We start from the raw sequence: 15,008 nt of genomic DNA, 5'->3' as shown, positions 1-15,008 counted from the left end.
TTTTGCAGTTTCCCAGTTAAAACAAGAGTCCACCTCATGCATCTTCTGATTATGCCAGCAAAGTTTTCAAGGAAAAATATGGAATTGCTTAAAAAGTTGGTCATGGGATTACAGATCTTTCTGCAAATATTCAGAACAGAATATTTAATAATCAAGAGAATGCAATTCCGTGATAACCAATTCTTCATAACTATGGTATACTTCACAATATTGTGAAGGTTAGTCTGGGTGGCCAGCGTACCTGGAACTGGAATGAATCAAGAGACTCCCCTCCTGTTGACTCTGTGAGGATTAACTAAAGGTAGAAAACAACCTTCCCCAGTGAACAGAACTTGCTGTTGCAACACAGGTGTAATTTGTCACTCTTTGCTAGTGATTGCCTCTATGCTGCTGTTGCTCTTCCCGCCACCACCTTTCAGTAACATAACCCAGTGTCTTCAGCCTTTCAAGATGGGTTGAAGATCCACTGACTCCCCAGGAGTTCTTGGTACCTTTAGCATACCAAATCATAATTAATGAGACATCCAGGCTCATAGACTAAGTGGCTACCAGTTTCTCAGCATCTCCAGTAGACAGACAGTCCATTTTGGACAACCTAGTCTGTGTCATGTAATCCAATCTAATAAATCCCTCTCTTAAATATATTCAGCATCAGTTCTTCTTTTTTAGAGAACCTGACTACACCACGTACCATCTCAGTTTGTTTAATCTGTATTTTTATTAACATTTATAGTATTGAAGGCTTGTTTCTCCCACTTTTATCTGGTACATCTACTAGTAATGAATTAATTAAGCAACTGCAATTAAAGTGTTAAATATTTGCTTAATCATTATTTCTTTGAATGATTACAAGTTTATTAGCAGCACTGTTCTTTTTTTCACCAAACTATATTTACTGTTTACAGTAGTAAAGGACGACAAATAATGTACAAACTGGATAAACACAACACAGTCAACAAACATCGCACCCAAGCCCATGCAGTGAAACAGGAAACAACAACATTTTCCTTGGATGGATTTTAAGCAAGCGAGAGATGGTCGGTCGGTCAGTGTCAGGTGACTATGAAAGGCAGAGAGGGTGATCAAGCAGCAATGGACCCTTACACAAGGATGACAGGCAGGACGATCCACATTTAACTGGTATAGACCCCACAATTCAGGACTGAAGTCACCCACTGATGCATCATTTGAATACACATCTGGAAAGCCACAGAGCATAATCCATGAGAATGAGGTCACCTTTCCCAGGCTTTCTTTGCAACCACACTTTAAAGCAGGTCTCTTACACAGCATCACTGTAAGCTTGATACTTAACCAATTACCTTCTTACACAGAAACCATAATTATGCATTGGAACCAAGTACTAAAAAATAATCTGAGGCCACATTCACTTTCCAAATGAGACATGGCAGTTACTTTCTTCTACATTATAACAAGGAAAGAGAGTGGGTCCCACCTTACCAACACTGCCCATTTACCCATTACCAGATGCCAAGTAGAAAGGGGGCATGTCAGGAGAAGTTGGGTCACCCTACTTAAGGACTCCTTCCAATGGTCTTTTCCCTTTAACTTTAGCATGTTTGACAAAACCCAAGCTGATAGTATTTCAATGTTTGAATATTCTATACCTACAACCAATAGGTGCAATTCTGTCCTTCTCTCCCATCTCAACATCTCATAGGCAAGCCCACTGGGTAATGAGACCACAAGCTCTCTCCCTGACTAGGACAAATCACTCTAAAAGCAGCCACAGTTCTGGGGGTCAGAGTCAGGTGGCAGGCTTTTCCACACCCACCTCCAAGTTTTGGGGAAAAATATTTTAGGAATGGGAGGAAGCAGAAATGAAAACATAAACAAATCCCAAAACCTTGCTCTTGTTTCCCCTAAAGGCAATGTGCTACACAACACTTTCATCCCTGCATGATGGTCTGTAGTCCACTCCAAGCACATCAAAAAAGGAGAACCAGTCAGGGACTCTGGCTTCTGCTGACTTTTGCTTCTGTGATTGGTGTGGCTGCATGGTCAAGTTTCAATAGCAGATGTCAAGACAATGATAGGGTATGGAGACAGTCCCTCGGGAAGCTGTTCCTCCTGTCTGCTGTGGGAACACTTCAATGGTGTCCTATCCTCCATCTCCGGCTGGGCTGGGGTGTCTGTTTCATTGATTGGTTGTCCATCAAACCGGAATAGAATCTGCCTCATTGACAAGCCCTGCCTCTCGCAGTAAGCCTTCATCAGCTTGCTCAGTGGCGTATGCCTCTTGATCTTGAACTGCACCACTGAGCCATCCTGTCCCGCCACTTTCAGGTTGATATGGTCATTCTCTGTCTTCACTTCCTCCTTGGGCTTCTCTTCCAACATGGTTGGGCTTCGGCCGTGGTGGCGGGAAGCACAGGAAGAACTGGTGGCTCTGGAGCAGGCTAGTCATGCTCTCTGCCCCGCCTCACACCCCTAGCAGCACTGTTAACAAACAAAAAACCTCAGAAGCTTTTAATGTGCATTCTTTTCTTTCTTGTGTCAGCTGTCAATAATTGTATGCCAACTCCTATAGCAACGTTCCACATATCTCCACATTCTGTTTTCCAAAAAGGAAGCGGAAGTATATGGGACATGAAATAAATAAGGACCAGGGCTGGAACAATGGATCAGCAGATAAGAGCACTTGCTGCCTTCACAGAGGACCAGGTTTCAGTTCTAAGAACCCATGTCAGGCGGCCCACAACCAGCTGTAACTCCATCTCCTGGGGATCAGCACCCTATTATGGGATCCAGTGGAACATAAAGCAAATATGTGTAAGTCCTAAATAGATAAAAGAATATGAGGTAGAGGTTTGTAGTGCCTTTGATGTTACATTGACTGAAATGCTCCTCATTACGTAGCCTATCTAGTTCCATGGAAACATGCACCAGTAATATGACATCTCTCAGAGAGTGGTGCCTTGCATGTCCTATGACAGAACGTACAAAGCTTATAGATACAAAATGTTCTTTAAAAAGTGTATAATTACAAATTCTAGCATAAGAAAAACCAATAGATGTAACAAGCACTGAAAACATCCTTTGACACTTGCAAAGGTCTCAAAATTTACTCACGAATCAAATCCAGAAACCTGTAAGAAAATAGCTGCCAAAGTTAAGTAAAAAAGGAATAGTTTATGCTCGCCAAAAAGGATAAGAAATATAAAGTAAGCATAATTATTGAGATAATTTTTCTAGCTTATTCCATTGGAAAACAAAACACTCAAGTAAAGCAATGAAATAATTTGAGGTTGGTATAAAACTAAGATTTCCTAATCCATAGTCTCAACTGAATGGTAATCCTTTGGTGTTTTCTTTTTAATATTTATTTCTTTATTTTTTAAAATTTTTGTTTCACATCTACCCACATGATAGACTTATTTGAGTACATGATTAAATAATTATTCTGATAGAGGTCCTGGGCAATTAGAATACCAATATTCTGTCTATGAAAGTATACCATTTGGTGACATCATTGAGTTGTCTTTGATGGATGGAGTTCTAGATTCATCTGACACTTCTGTATCTGTTTCCTTCACATACATTTATGGGTTGTTTTTTTTTTTTTTTTTTTTTTTTTTTTTTTTTTGAGACAGGGCTTTACTATGTAGTCCTGGCTGTCCTGAAACTTGCTCTGTAGACCAGGCTAGCCTCGAAATCATAAAGATCTGTCTGCTTCTGTCTCTTGAGTGCTGGGATTAAAGGTTTTCTTTTAATAAATTTTTAAAGACTATTTGTTTATTTATTTATTTGTGCACTTTTTTTTTGTATTTTGCCTGCATGGATGTTTGTGTGAGGGTATTAAATCCTCTAGAACTGGAGTTACAGACAGATGTGAGCGGTCATGAGAGTGTTGGAAATTGAACCAGGGTCCTCTGGAAGAATAGCTTGTACTCTTAACCCCTAAGCTATCTCTCCAATCCACATTTTATGTATTTCAATGAATGAACTTGAAAAGAGTCATCATTTTACTTTAGTCTCAAAGTATATCTTATATTCATTGAGCAAATTAAAAGAACTAATTCAAGAATTTGATGCTCTTTATTATTTAGATGTATTGATACATGGGCTAATTATTTTAAATTAATTACATGTATATTACAAGTGTGGTATGACATTTCTTTAAATAAAACTACAATAGGTATATTTTCATACACCTGTAACACGACCACATGGGATATGACCCAGTAGAATTATCAGAAGTTTGAGGCCTGCTTTGGCTACATTGTGGGTTACTAGGCAACCTGTTCTACAATGTAATAACAGTGAGACCATGCTCAAAACAACCTGAACTGCATGATGGAAAACTAGATATCACTTGAAGCCTCAAATGTCTTATTATTAATTCTAATACTAGGGTATTATACAAAAAATTAGGATGCATAATTAATTCATGGAGTTTCTGTTTTCCCTAAAGAAGATAAAAATAACTTTGAAAAATTGCAAATTCATGTTTCATGTGAGTAGTTTACTATTTGAGAATAATAGTCTTTAACTTTGAAGATATTTACTTATTTAACCATTAAACTTTCATGTTAAGTTTAAAGCCACTAAGATATACATATAGTCTTACTGAAATAAGGTCCTGACAAGCATCTCCACTCTATTATTTCTTTGCAGTAAGGTATTAAAACTCAGATTCACTGACCTAGGCACCATTATGCAATAATACCCTATGACTTAATATGTAGCATTCCAAAGATGATACCTATAGATTTGTACTGATGTATTTTAAAACTTACTATAATTTATTAAAAATTATTATAAAATGTGAGAGATTTATTTCTAAGATATTTCACATTCATACATATTGAATTTCAATGCAGTATTTACTTTAAAGAGTGATGGAAAATTTAAACAAATGTTCACAAATGATCATACAATTGCACATTAGGTTGAGAAATGCCTACCTGGATCGTTTTGCATTTCTATGAACTGCATTAATATGTAAATCTCTAAACACATATTTAAATGCTGAGTTAATAAAAATAAATCTCCCATGTATTGTTCTAGACATCATTTACCAACAGTTCTTAATGCACTGAGGCATCTTTCCATGGATTTAAAATTTAAGATCATGGGTTGTGTTTATAAGAATGATTGCAGGCATTTTCAAAAGAATAGAGAAAAGAAGCTGTGTCAGATACCATTATATTCAATCATTCACAGATTAAGGGAACATAATAGGAGTACTTACGAAATGCATCTTCAGAAGCTTACTGTAAATGGAGATATCCTGGTTTCTGTTTGAGAACGTGGATGCTTTACAATTATGGGCTGTTTTTCATTCAAAACTTTACTATCTGTCTGTTCTGTTTTTACACTTGTAAATTTAACTAAGTATGGCCAGAAGCTGTCTCTGTACATACTCTAATTTTGGACAAAAAGCTTTCTGCCTGTGCAGTGAGAAGATTAACCCATTCTTGTAGTAAGTAGCTTAGTTTTTAGCAAATCAGAGCAACCAACTACTGCTAACCTGAATCAGTTGACAGGTTGATCCTGGTTGAATGGAATGACTGACAAACTGTGGCCTGGCCAGCTGCTTTTGTAAATCAATTCCACTTTCTCTACACCACTTCATTTTTTTTCCTCTCTAAGAATGTTTTCCAGCCATATGGAAGTCTTGGATCAATGAATTTATGCTATTTTTTGGGCAAACCTGTTCTCAAAACATTTCTTGTTCAATTGTATGGACTTTTATAGAACTCTGTAATAGTTTGAATGAGAAATATGTCCCAAAGGCTTAGTAATTTGAACACATCTTCCCCAGTGGGTGACACTTCTTCGGCAGGTGGTTCAGAATTGTTGAAGAAAGTACATCTCTGAAATGAACTCAAGGGATACATACCTGTGTCTCATATTCAATTCTCTACATCAGGCTTAGAGTTAAGGATGTAATTTTTCAGCTTCCTTCTCTGGACACTAGCTGTCATGTCTCCTTTGACATTCTGGGTTTTTGGTCTAGAACTTAAGGCCAAATAAATTTTTCCTTTTTGTGTAAGGCACCATGAGCACAGCAACTCTTAGACATTAAATCATTAATTGGGGCTTGCTTACAGGGTCAGAGGTTTAGTCTCTTATCATCGTGGTAGGAAGCATGACAGTTCATAGGTAGATATGGTGCTGTAGAAGGAAGTAGCTGATATTTCTACATTCGGATTGGCAGACAGAAGAGAGAGAGAGACAGAGACAGAGACAGAGAGACAGACAGAGAGAAAGCAACAGAAAGAGACAGAGACATAGAGAGACAGAGAGACAGAAAGGGGGGACTGGGCTCAAGCATTTGAAACCACAAGCACTAACCCTGTGACACATTTCCTCCATTATAGCCACACCTACTCCTATAAGGACACACTTAATAGTGACCAAGAATTCAAATATATAATCCAATTCCTATTCAACCTACAGCACTTTTAGAAGTAACTTTTGGTCATGGTGTTTTGTTAGTGCAATACAAAAGTAACTAATACATTTTTTTTATTTTCTTTAAAAGTTATAATACATAGTTAATAACACAAAGTTTTTTTCTTTCTGGTCAAGACAATTTGCTATATAATGTAGATCTGAAAACACTAAAAAGTAGAGAGGGAAACCTAAAAGGATGCTCAGGAAAATTCAAAAGAAATTATCTTATATGTTGGAATGAGAGTCAGGGGTACAAAATGCAAAAACACCCCCCGCACCCTAGACGATTGCAAGTTAAATGACACTTTGTTTTACTCTTTGAAAACATGCATAGTGAAACCCAGCAGGAGGAATCTGGGTGCATGGGTGATGGACAAACTTGAGTACAATCTGCATCCTTGACAGCTTTCATGTGACCTAGGGCAGCCCTGTCCCCACAGATTGTGCGGTCCCTATACCTGTGAGACTCTGGCATAAGCCTCCTTATCATCAGTGTTAGTAGTCAGGGATCTGTCTCCAATACCTTTCTCCCAACTTGGCAAGTAAACTTATTCCTATACTTACGCAGAAACAGACACAACCCTGTGTCCCCGTGGTATAGTCTCCGGCTCCATCCTGAAACACTGTCATCTCATTATGGGTAATGTGAAAGACTGTGAAAGACATATTGCTGTGACCCTGTGTACAGTGCAGAAGAATGTCAGATTCAAACCCAAGGGCCTCTTTTCGTCTATATTACCAAGTCTCGGAGAGTTAACATGGAGCAAGCCTTTATTCAGTGTAGATAGATTGTGAAATTTAGCATGATATTTTATCTTAAATCTCAGAGACAGATTGTTGTCAGTTAACAGTACACAGATTCTTCACCATTGTCAGATTTATACTTAAGCACACATCTTCTGAAACAACCTGGTGCCAAATGGAGACACACAGCTCCACTCCGTAAGATTTCTACACAGAATCCGCTGAGTTGAGCAAGTGGGAGATCATTGGCTCTAGACTGACAATAGGGAACCCTACATAGGACATAACTAGACCCCCCTGAATACAGATGGCTTTAGTATGACTTGGGCAGTATATGGGACCCCTGGCAGTGTAACCAGGATCTGATTCTAGTGCTGAACTGACTATGTGGAGCCCATTCTCTATGGAGAGATACCTTGCTCAGCCTACGCACAGGTGGGGGCAGCTTGGTCCTTCCTCAATGAGGTAATGGGACAGACTTAGTTGACTTCCCAGGGGAGGCCTTACTCTCTCTGAGGAGAAGATTGGGGATGGGGTAAGGGGAAGGTGAAGGGAACAGGTGGAGAGGTGGGTAACTGGAATTGGAATATGAAAAATAAGTACGTAAATAAATAAATAAAATAATAAAATTAAAACATGATATTATTTGTAACTTGTTAGTGCTGCTGTTTTAGTTAGTTCTAACAGAACACCATTATCAAATCTAACTTAAGGAAGAAAATTAATTTGGGCTGACTGTTCGGATAAGAGCCCATAATGATATGAAGGCATCGCAAGAGGTCATAGAGCAGGAAAAAAGAGAGGTCAAATCTTCAGCTGCAAACACAAAGTATAAAGAGCACACTGGAGGTGAGTCAATGGGTCCTCAAGGCTATAAATTCTCAAAATTCATGTTACTGTCATATTTCCTCTTCCAAAACTCCATCACCACCTAAACTTCCTAAAGCAGTGCTCATAACCAGAGACTAAGTGATCAAATCGCTGAGACTTTGTGGTCACTTCTCATTCGGACCTCACAATGGCCATATTGCATAAAATATAAGCTGTGATGGTGTCAGTGAGAGTGTGGGCCTCATTTTGATCCCAGTACTCTTCTGTTATTGGGAAACTATATCCTCATCATGTGTCACATCTTTATAATGTTGTTTACTGTGGACATGGCATAGAAACCCACTTTTCCTCACAGTAAGGGAGAACCCTCTAGTGTCTTGGTTACGTCTTCATATTTTTGTGGTTAATACTGTAAAATGCCTTGTTACTTTTGGTCAGTTTTAGAATTGAGTTTCCATCTAGTGCTGAAGCAATGACATGACTCAGGAGCAAACATTAAGCAGGCTGGCATTTAAGTAGTCACCTAGATTTGGTACGAGAAGTGGCTATAGGCATGGAGGAAGTGTGTTTCCTGCTTAAAATGTATGGAAAAGAAGCACAAAGCAAGCCTGTTTGCAGACTAAAATAAGCTCATAGCTGTGTAGTAAATAACTGATGTTTCATATCAATGCCAAGAACCATTAGAAAGTCAGGATGTTATCCAGTCATCAAAAGTAAGTAATGGCACCTGACTGGATAATAACTATTGCGGAGACAAATTTAAACATCTACTTAAATATAGTCTAGTGAATTTGGAAAAGAAACAAAGATAAATCATTCAATAGTTATATGCCATAAAATAAAACATATGATATCGTCTTTGTTAGATTACTTGTGAGGGAATACATGCCTTTCTCTGCATGACTTATTTCATTTAACAGAATAACTTCTAGCTTCGTACATTTCAAGTTCTCAGTAATAAAATATTGTCAGAACAATGTAATGTTCAAGAACCTATTACTTAGAAAACTATACCTGATATACTCCTCTGTATGCTTTGGATTTGTTTTACTACCCTTGGTTAATAAAGAGAATGCTTTGGTCTATCCAGGGCAAAATATAGCTAGGCAGAAAAACTAAACTGAATGCAAGGTGAAAGAAGGCAGAGTCAGGCAGATGCCATATAGCTACCAAAGGAGGAATGATGCCAGAAACTTACTATAAGTCACAGCCTTGTGGAGATACACAGATTAATAGAAATGGGTTAATTTAAGATATGAGAACTATCTAGAAATATGCCCAAGTCATTGACAAACAGTGCTGCAATTAATATAGTTTTTGTGTGATAATTCAGGACTGGCCAGCCAGAAAGGTAAAGTGCAGTCTCTGTTTACAAATAACTATATTTGAATCAAAAATTAAACATCTTTCAGCATTAATTTAATCATTCCAAAATATATACTTATACAGAGACAATGTGTTTGGCTTATTAAATAAATATAATTAGTACTTTACAATTAAAGGTTAAACTTAAAAAAAAAATATCAAAGTCTTATATACAGGTCTTTCACCCTGAGGCCTTAGAGGTTCACACAGATTTTTTTTAAAATGCCTAAATAATTGAGAAATACTCTCATGGCTTAATGACAATCTAACTCATAGGAAGAAGAGAAGAAGAGAATATAAAAATAGGTAAGAGAAGATATAAGATAAGTAAATTTATTTTTATGTTATCCAGTATAACTATAGAAGTTGGAAGCTGGTCAATTCAATCTAAAGACAGCTTTAAAATGAAATAAAATCCATTTAAGTTTTTAAAGAAATAAGTGCTTGTGGATAAAATAAAAAATACTGAGTCTTTGTTGAGAATATCTCAGTTGGCATTTGTTTTTATTTTTATTTTTATATTATTTAATTAAAATTTCCACCTACTCCCTTCCTCCCATTTCTTTACTGCTCCCCCCATCCACCTTCCCCTCCCTCTCCAGTCTGAAGAGCAGTCAGGGTTCCCTGACCTGTAGGAAGTCCAAGGTCCTCACCCCTCCATCCAGGACTAGGAAGGTGAGCATACAAACAGACTAGGCTCCTACAAAGTCAGTACATGCAGTAGGATCAAAACCCAGTGAACCCTCCTTGTCAGCCACGTTCAGGGAGTCTGGTTTGATCACATGCTCCATCATCCAGCAGGCCTTGGTGAGCTCCCATTAGATCAGCCCCACCATCTCAGTGGGTGGGTGCACCCTTCCCCAAAACTAACTTTTTTGCTCATGTTCTTTCTCCTTCTGCTCCTCATTTGGACCTTAGGAGCTCAGTCCAGTGCTCCAATGTGGGTCTCTGTCTCTAGCTTCATCCATCGCCAGATTAAGTTTCTATGATGATATGCAAAATATTCATCAGTATGGCTATAGGATGGGGCCATTTCAGGCTCCCTCTCCTCAGCTGCCCAAGGATCTAGCTGGGGACATCTCCATGGACACCTGGGAACACCTCTAGAGTCAAGTCTCTCACCAACCCTAAAATGGCTCCCTTAATTAAGATATATACTTTCCTGCTCCCATATCCACCTTTCCTTTATCCCAACCGTCCCATTCCCCCAAGCTCTCCCCATCCCCCATTCTCACTTTTTTCTCCCCATTTCCACTTACCCCCATCCCATCCCCATCCCCAAGTTTCCAATTTTTGCCTGGCAATCTTGTCTCCTTCCAATGTCCAGGAGGATAACTATATGTTTTTCTCTGGGTTCACCTTCTTATTTAGCTTCTCTGGGATCTCATATTTTAGGCTCAGTTGGCATTTGTAAGCCCATGCAATGTCAGCCAGTCTTCCTGAATTGCCTCTTGTCATCTCTGAAATAATAAATAAGATGAGCATGGAGAGGCCACAATGTGTTGACATAGTCAAATACTGTCCCGAAAGTAAACACACTTACTGCAGTTAGACTCAGTTGTCCATGTAACACAGAGATTCAACTAAAAGTTTTGTTGATGAAATTACTTTTATATTTTTAGAATAAAATCAAAATGCACACACACACAAAAGGTAGAATGAAGAGATCTTTACTTGTTTAGAGCAAAAAATAAAGGAGAAATCTGTTTACCAAAAGAATAAAATTTTTTAATTGGAAACTATTAGTTCTTATTCACAAAGAAAACAAAGAAATCGCTGAAACTTAAGGATGATGTTACAAAATGTTTTAATGGCTGGAGTTAATTAACCTGAACTATATTTAATGCAGAAAACAAGCTAAAATTATTCACCAATACAAAATATATTAAAAACTAATGTCATGGGACATCTGGTAGTTAATGTTAATTTCATTTTGGCCAAATCTAGACTCACCTGGAACATAAGCGTCTGGTAGAGGGTCTACCTCAATTGGACAAACTCATGTGGAGAGAATCATTATGAAACTGTTCACACCATCTATGCAGCTTAAAATACTGGACTAAATAAAAGGAGAAAGTGAGGTGAACCTATGCCTTCATCATTCTCTTCTTTCTGATGTGGATGCAGTGTGACCAGTTGGTCAAGTTCTGATGCCTTGAAGCACCCCAAATGTGATGGACTGTGTGACTTGAGCTATGAGCTGAAATAAACCTTTTTTTTCCTTGAGTTGTATCATATAACAGCAGCAGAAAATAAATTAAGATATTATTTTGTATTGAGAAGTGGAGTCATAGCTGTAATAAACCTGATCATGTGGTGCATAAGCAATTGGAACTACTTTGTGACTAGAATGTGAAAGATTTTGGCTATTTGGACTAGAAAAGCTACTGAATTCTAGAAGCAGAGCTCACTGGCCAATCTGGTAGGATTTTAGAAGATAACCACACTGAGAATAATGAGGATTGTAGAAGCAGATTCTTGGGGTTATGGAGGAGAAAAAGAATTCTGTTTCCCTAAAAGAAGAGTGTTGACATTTTGGCCGAAAAGGTAATTACTGACATTTTGGCAAAGAATTTGGTTTCAGTCTGCCCATGTTCCAGAAACCTGATGGAAGATAATGGATTGCTTTTTTGGCAGAGCTATTTTCATAGCAAAATCATATTCAGGTTGGCGTGGAAGAAGCAGTTATAATTGTCTACTAATACAATTGGCACCGTAAAGGAGAACCATATGCTGGATCTGAGTGAATGAGGAAACCTTTTTGAAGGCAAAACCTTACACAGAAGAGCCTTATAAAGATAAAAATTTATTTTAAAGAAGCAAGTCTAAGATGGAGGACATCCCTGTCCCTTGAAAGCAACTGGCTAGGGTAGCATTTCCCTGGATAAGCAGGCAAAAACTGACACAGCTGTGATCCATGGGAAAAAAAGGCCCCTACTCAAGCTGGTCTCAAAGCTGGGTAATATCACGGAGGAGTCTAAACCACAAAGCAAAACTTTGCCTCAAAAATAAATGGAAAAGAACCAATAATTAAATAAAATTGTCATTTCAGTATCATTATGGATTAAGCAGAGTACTTCAGTTTGTCACAATTTTTTTATTGTTTGCATATATGCATACCTGACTGCTTGAGCTTTGTGAATCATGTTCACACAGGTGGCAACCGGAAGAAGGAGTGGATTCTGTGGAACTTGCCATATAGACAGTTGTGAACCCCTAACCCATGTACGTGCTGGGAACCAAACATAGGTACTCTCAAATAACAGTCGGTGTGCTCAGAGAATGAGTAGTCTCTTCAGTCCCAAATGTTTACTTTAAAAGTTATCATAACGGAAGATAAAATGCTTTTAAAAGTGGCTTGTAATCTCCTTAGGTGCTTCAACTTCTAAATAGCTTGCCAAGAAAGCAAGAAGGGGCCTGCTTTTGAATTGCCAGCAATAAATGCCTGGTGTGGTAATGGACATCTGTAATACAAGCCCTGGTAGGTCAAGAGTCTATAGGATCAATGAAGTCCTCTGGAAAGTCAGTCTATCCTATCAGTGGGTTCCAGGTTTCCCATTTGGAGAGCACATTTCCCCCAAAATAAATGAAAAAATGAATTCATAAATAAGCTAGAGAGCAATAAAAGAATTCAGTCTCTAGTGTTCACTTATACATGCATTGCTCAGGCACTCCCCAAAACACAAATAGTTATATGATAATTTGTAAATCATTTTATTTTCTTTAGTTATTAAAATAATTGAGTATTTAATCAGAATATTATTCATATTCTGCTTACATATTCACATATACAATTAGATAAATGACTAGCTGTAATGATAATAATCTATAAAAGTTAGACATTATGCTTAAAAATATATCACAAGAAGTTACAATATATATATATATATATATATATATATATATATATATATAGTAAGAAAAAAACAGTGAGTACTCACATGTGTAGTGAAATCATTTCATTTTAAATATTTCTGTATGGATACCAAGTTAATTAATAAACTATTCAAAAATAAATAATAGTGAAAAATCCTTCAAAATTGTGTATCATAGAATCCTTTGCAAATCTATAGAATAGGTTTTAAATATTACCTACACTGAGGTAACAAACATATGGCGTATTGAATATAAAAAGGTATTTCATAATTTAAGAAATTGCATAGTAGCTCAGCTTAAAATTCCTAGTGATTTTTGATTGATTGATGTTTAATACTAAGGGCACAGTCACAATTATATTAAAGCTAAAGATATAAAGCATTATATAAGTATACAAAATCAACTACTTTCACATATGTATCAATTTTTCTAATTATCATAACTCATAGAAAACTGCCAAATTTTGTTAAGTATCCAGGGAGAGGCTGCTAACTATATTATGCTAATGTCTTTCTCCTGCTGCAAAGCTAATTGTAGCTACTTAAAATTTTTTGCAATTCATTAGTACTTCACATGTAACTAGAAGGTGTTGCCCTTTGATCTTAAAAAAAATACAGAAATACAGTTATCAAATAAAGAAGACTATAGGCGGCGTAATAACCAGGCTAGCTTAATATGAAAGAGCAAATTTTAATGAAGAGATAGTTTACAACACCAGGGATCCAGCAATGAGCAGGAGATACAAAAAAGAGACCAGCGGGACTCACTCCCACCAGATTTATACATAAACATTAGCCCGAGGCGAACATGCCCCCAATGGGCTGGGCTCTCCCTACATCTCCCCCTTTTGTCTAAATAAGACAGAAGTAAACCAAATACAACTATATACAATAGTAACAAATAATAAATATAACAAACAATATTGAGCAAGAAACATATAACAAAAGTTTTGCTAAACATTCTATCTCAAGGAGTCTAAATAATGTAGAGAGTAACTACAATTACAAAATCTTCAACTCCGTCAAAGATCTGAGAAGGGAATTAATATTACTTAACAAAGGAGAGATATCCAAAATGTGCAACAAAAGACAGAGACAACTGACAACCTGGGCAATCACTCAAAGTCTCGTTTGCAATGTTGAGTCAACCAACTTTGGCTAAGGCCTAGCATAACTGACATACCATTATTAAAGGCAAGGAACTTTCTTAGAACTATCCTACCCTGTCTTGGCAAGATAAGACAATCCTGTTTCATCCACTTATGAATATTCTGTATCTTTGTCAGTAGTTGAGGTATGTACTTTTCTTATCCCAAAGGCCAGTTTTGCCAAGAAGACAAGCTCCCAGTGGAGTGTCTTTGGTGCTCAACATTCTCTCAGGAGTAGAGTGGTGTCACCAGGAGTGATTGTGTCTCATTGACACAGAATTCTAGGTTAGAATAAAGGCCATTTTCTATAGCTCTTTGAAGAGGCTGAAGATTATACTATCTATACTAAATATAATCTCTATGTATCTAAAAGACCTGATAAATTCTCAATACCTATCTAACTTGAAGACTAAGAGAATAAACAACTGTGCAATATATGAAGACAATGATCTTCAACTGTAAACAATATCATTACATATCAAATGTAAAAAATGTTATTATATAAATAATATCAGAGGTAGAAATGTACATTATAATATGGTAAATGTATCAATACAATATAGACAAAGTTATAAGCATACTCATACAAAAATAGAGGTAGGAACACTCACATTCAATATTA

At 37.1% G+C, this 15,008-nt stretch overlaps 1 pseudogene; it reads right to left on the bottom strand.

The window, feature by feature from the left end:
• Positions 1-2,029: 2,029 nt before the first annotated feature.
• On the bottom strand, positions 2,030-2,361 carry LOC121447639 (annotated as a pseudogene).
• Positions 2,362-15,008: the final 12,647 nt, after the last annotated feature.

The sequence above is a fragment of the Microtus oregoni genome, unplaced genomic scaffold (assembly GCF_018167655.1).
Source record: "Microtus oregoni isolate MIOR12 unplaced genomic scaffold, Mior012 000004F_ref0000308, whole genome shotgun sequence".
NCBI lineage: Eukaryota > Metazoa > Chordata > Mammalia > Rodentia > Cricetidae > Microtus > Microtus oregoni.
Note: the sequence above shows the minus strand (reverse complement) of the source record. Positions and strands in the feature narration are given on the sequence as shown.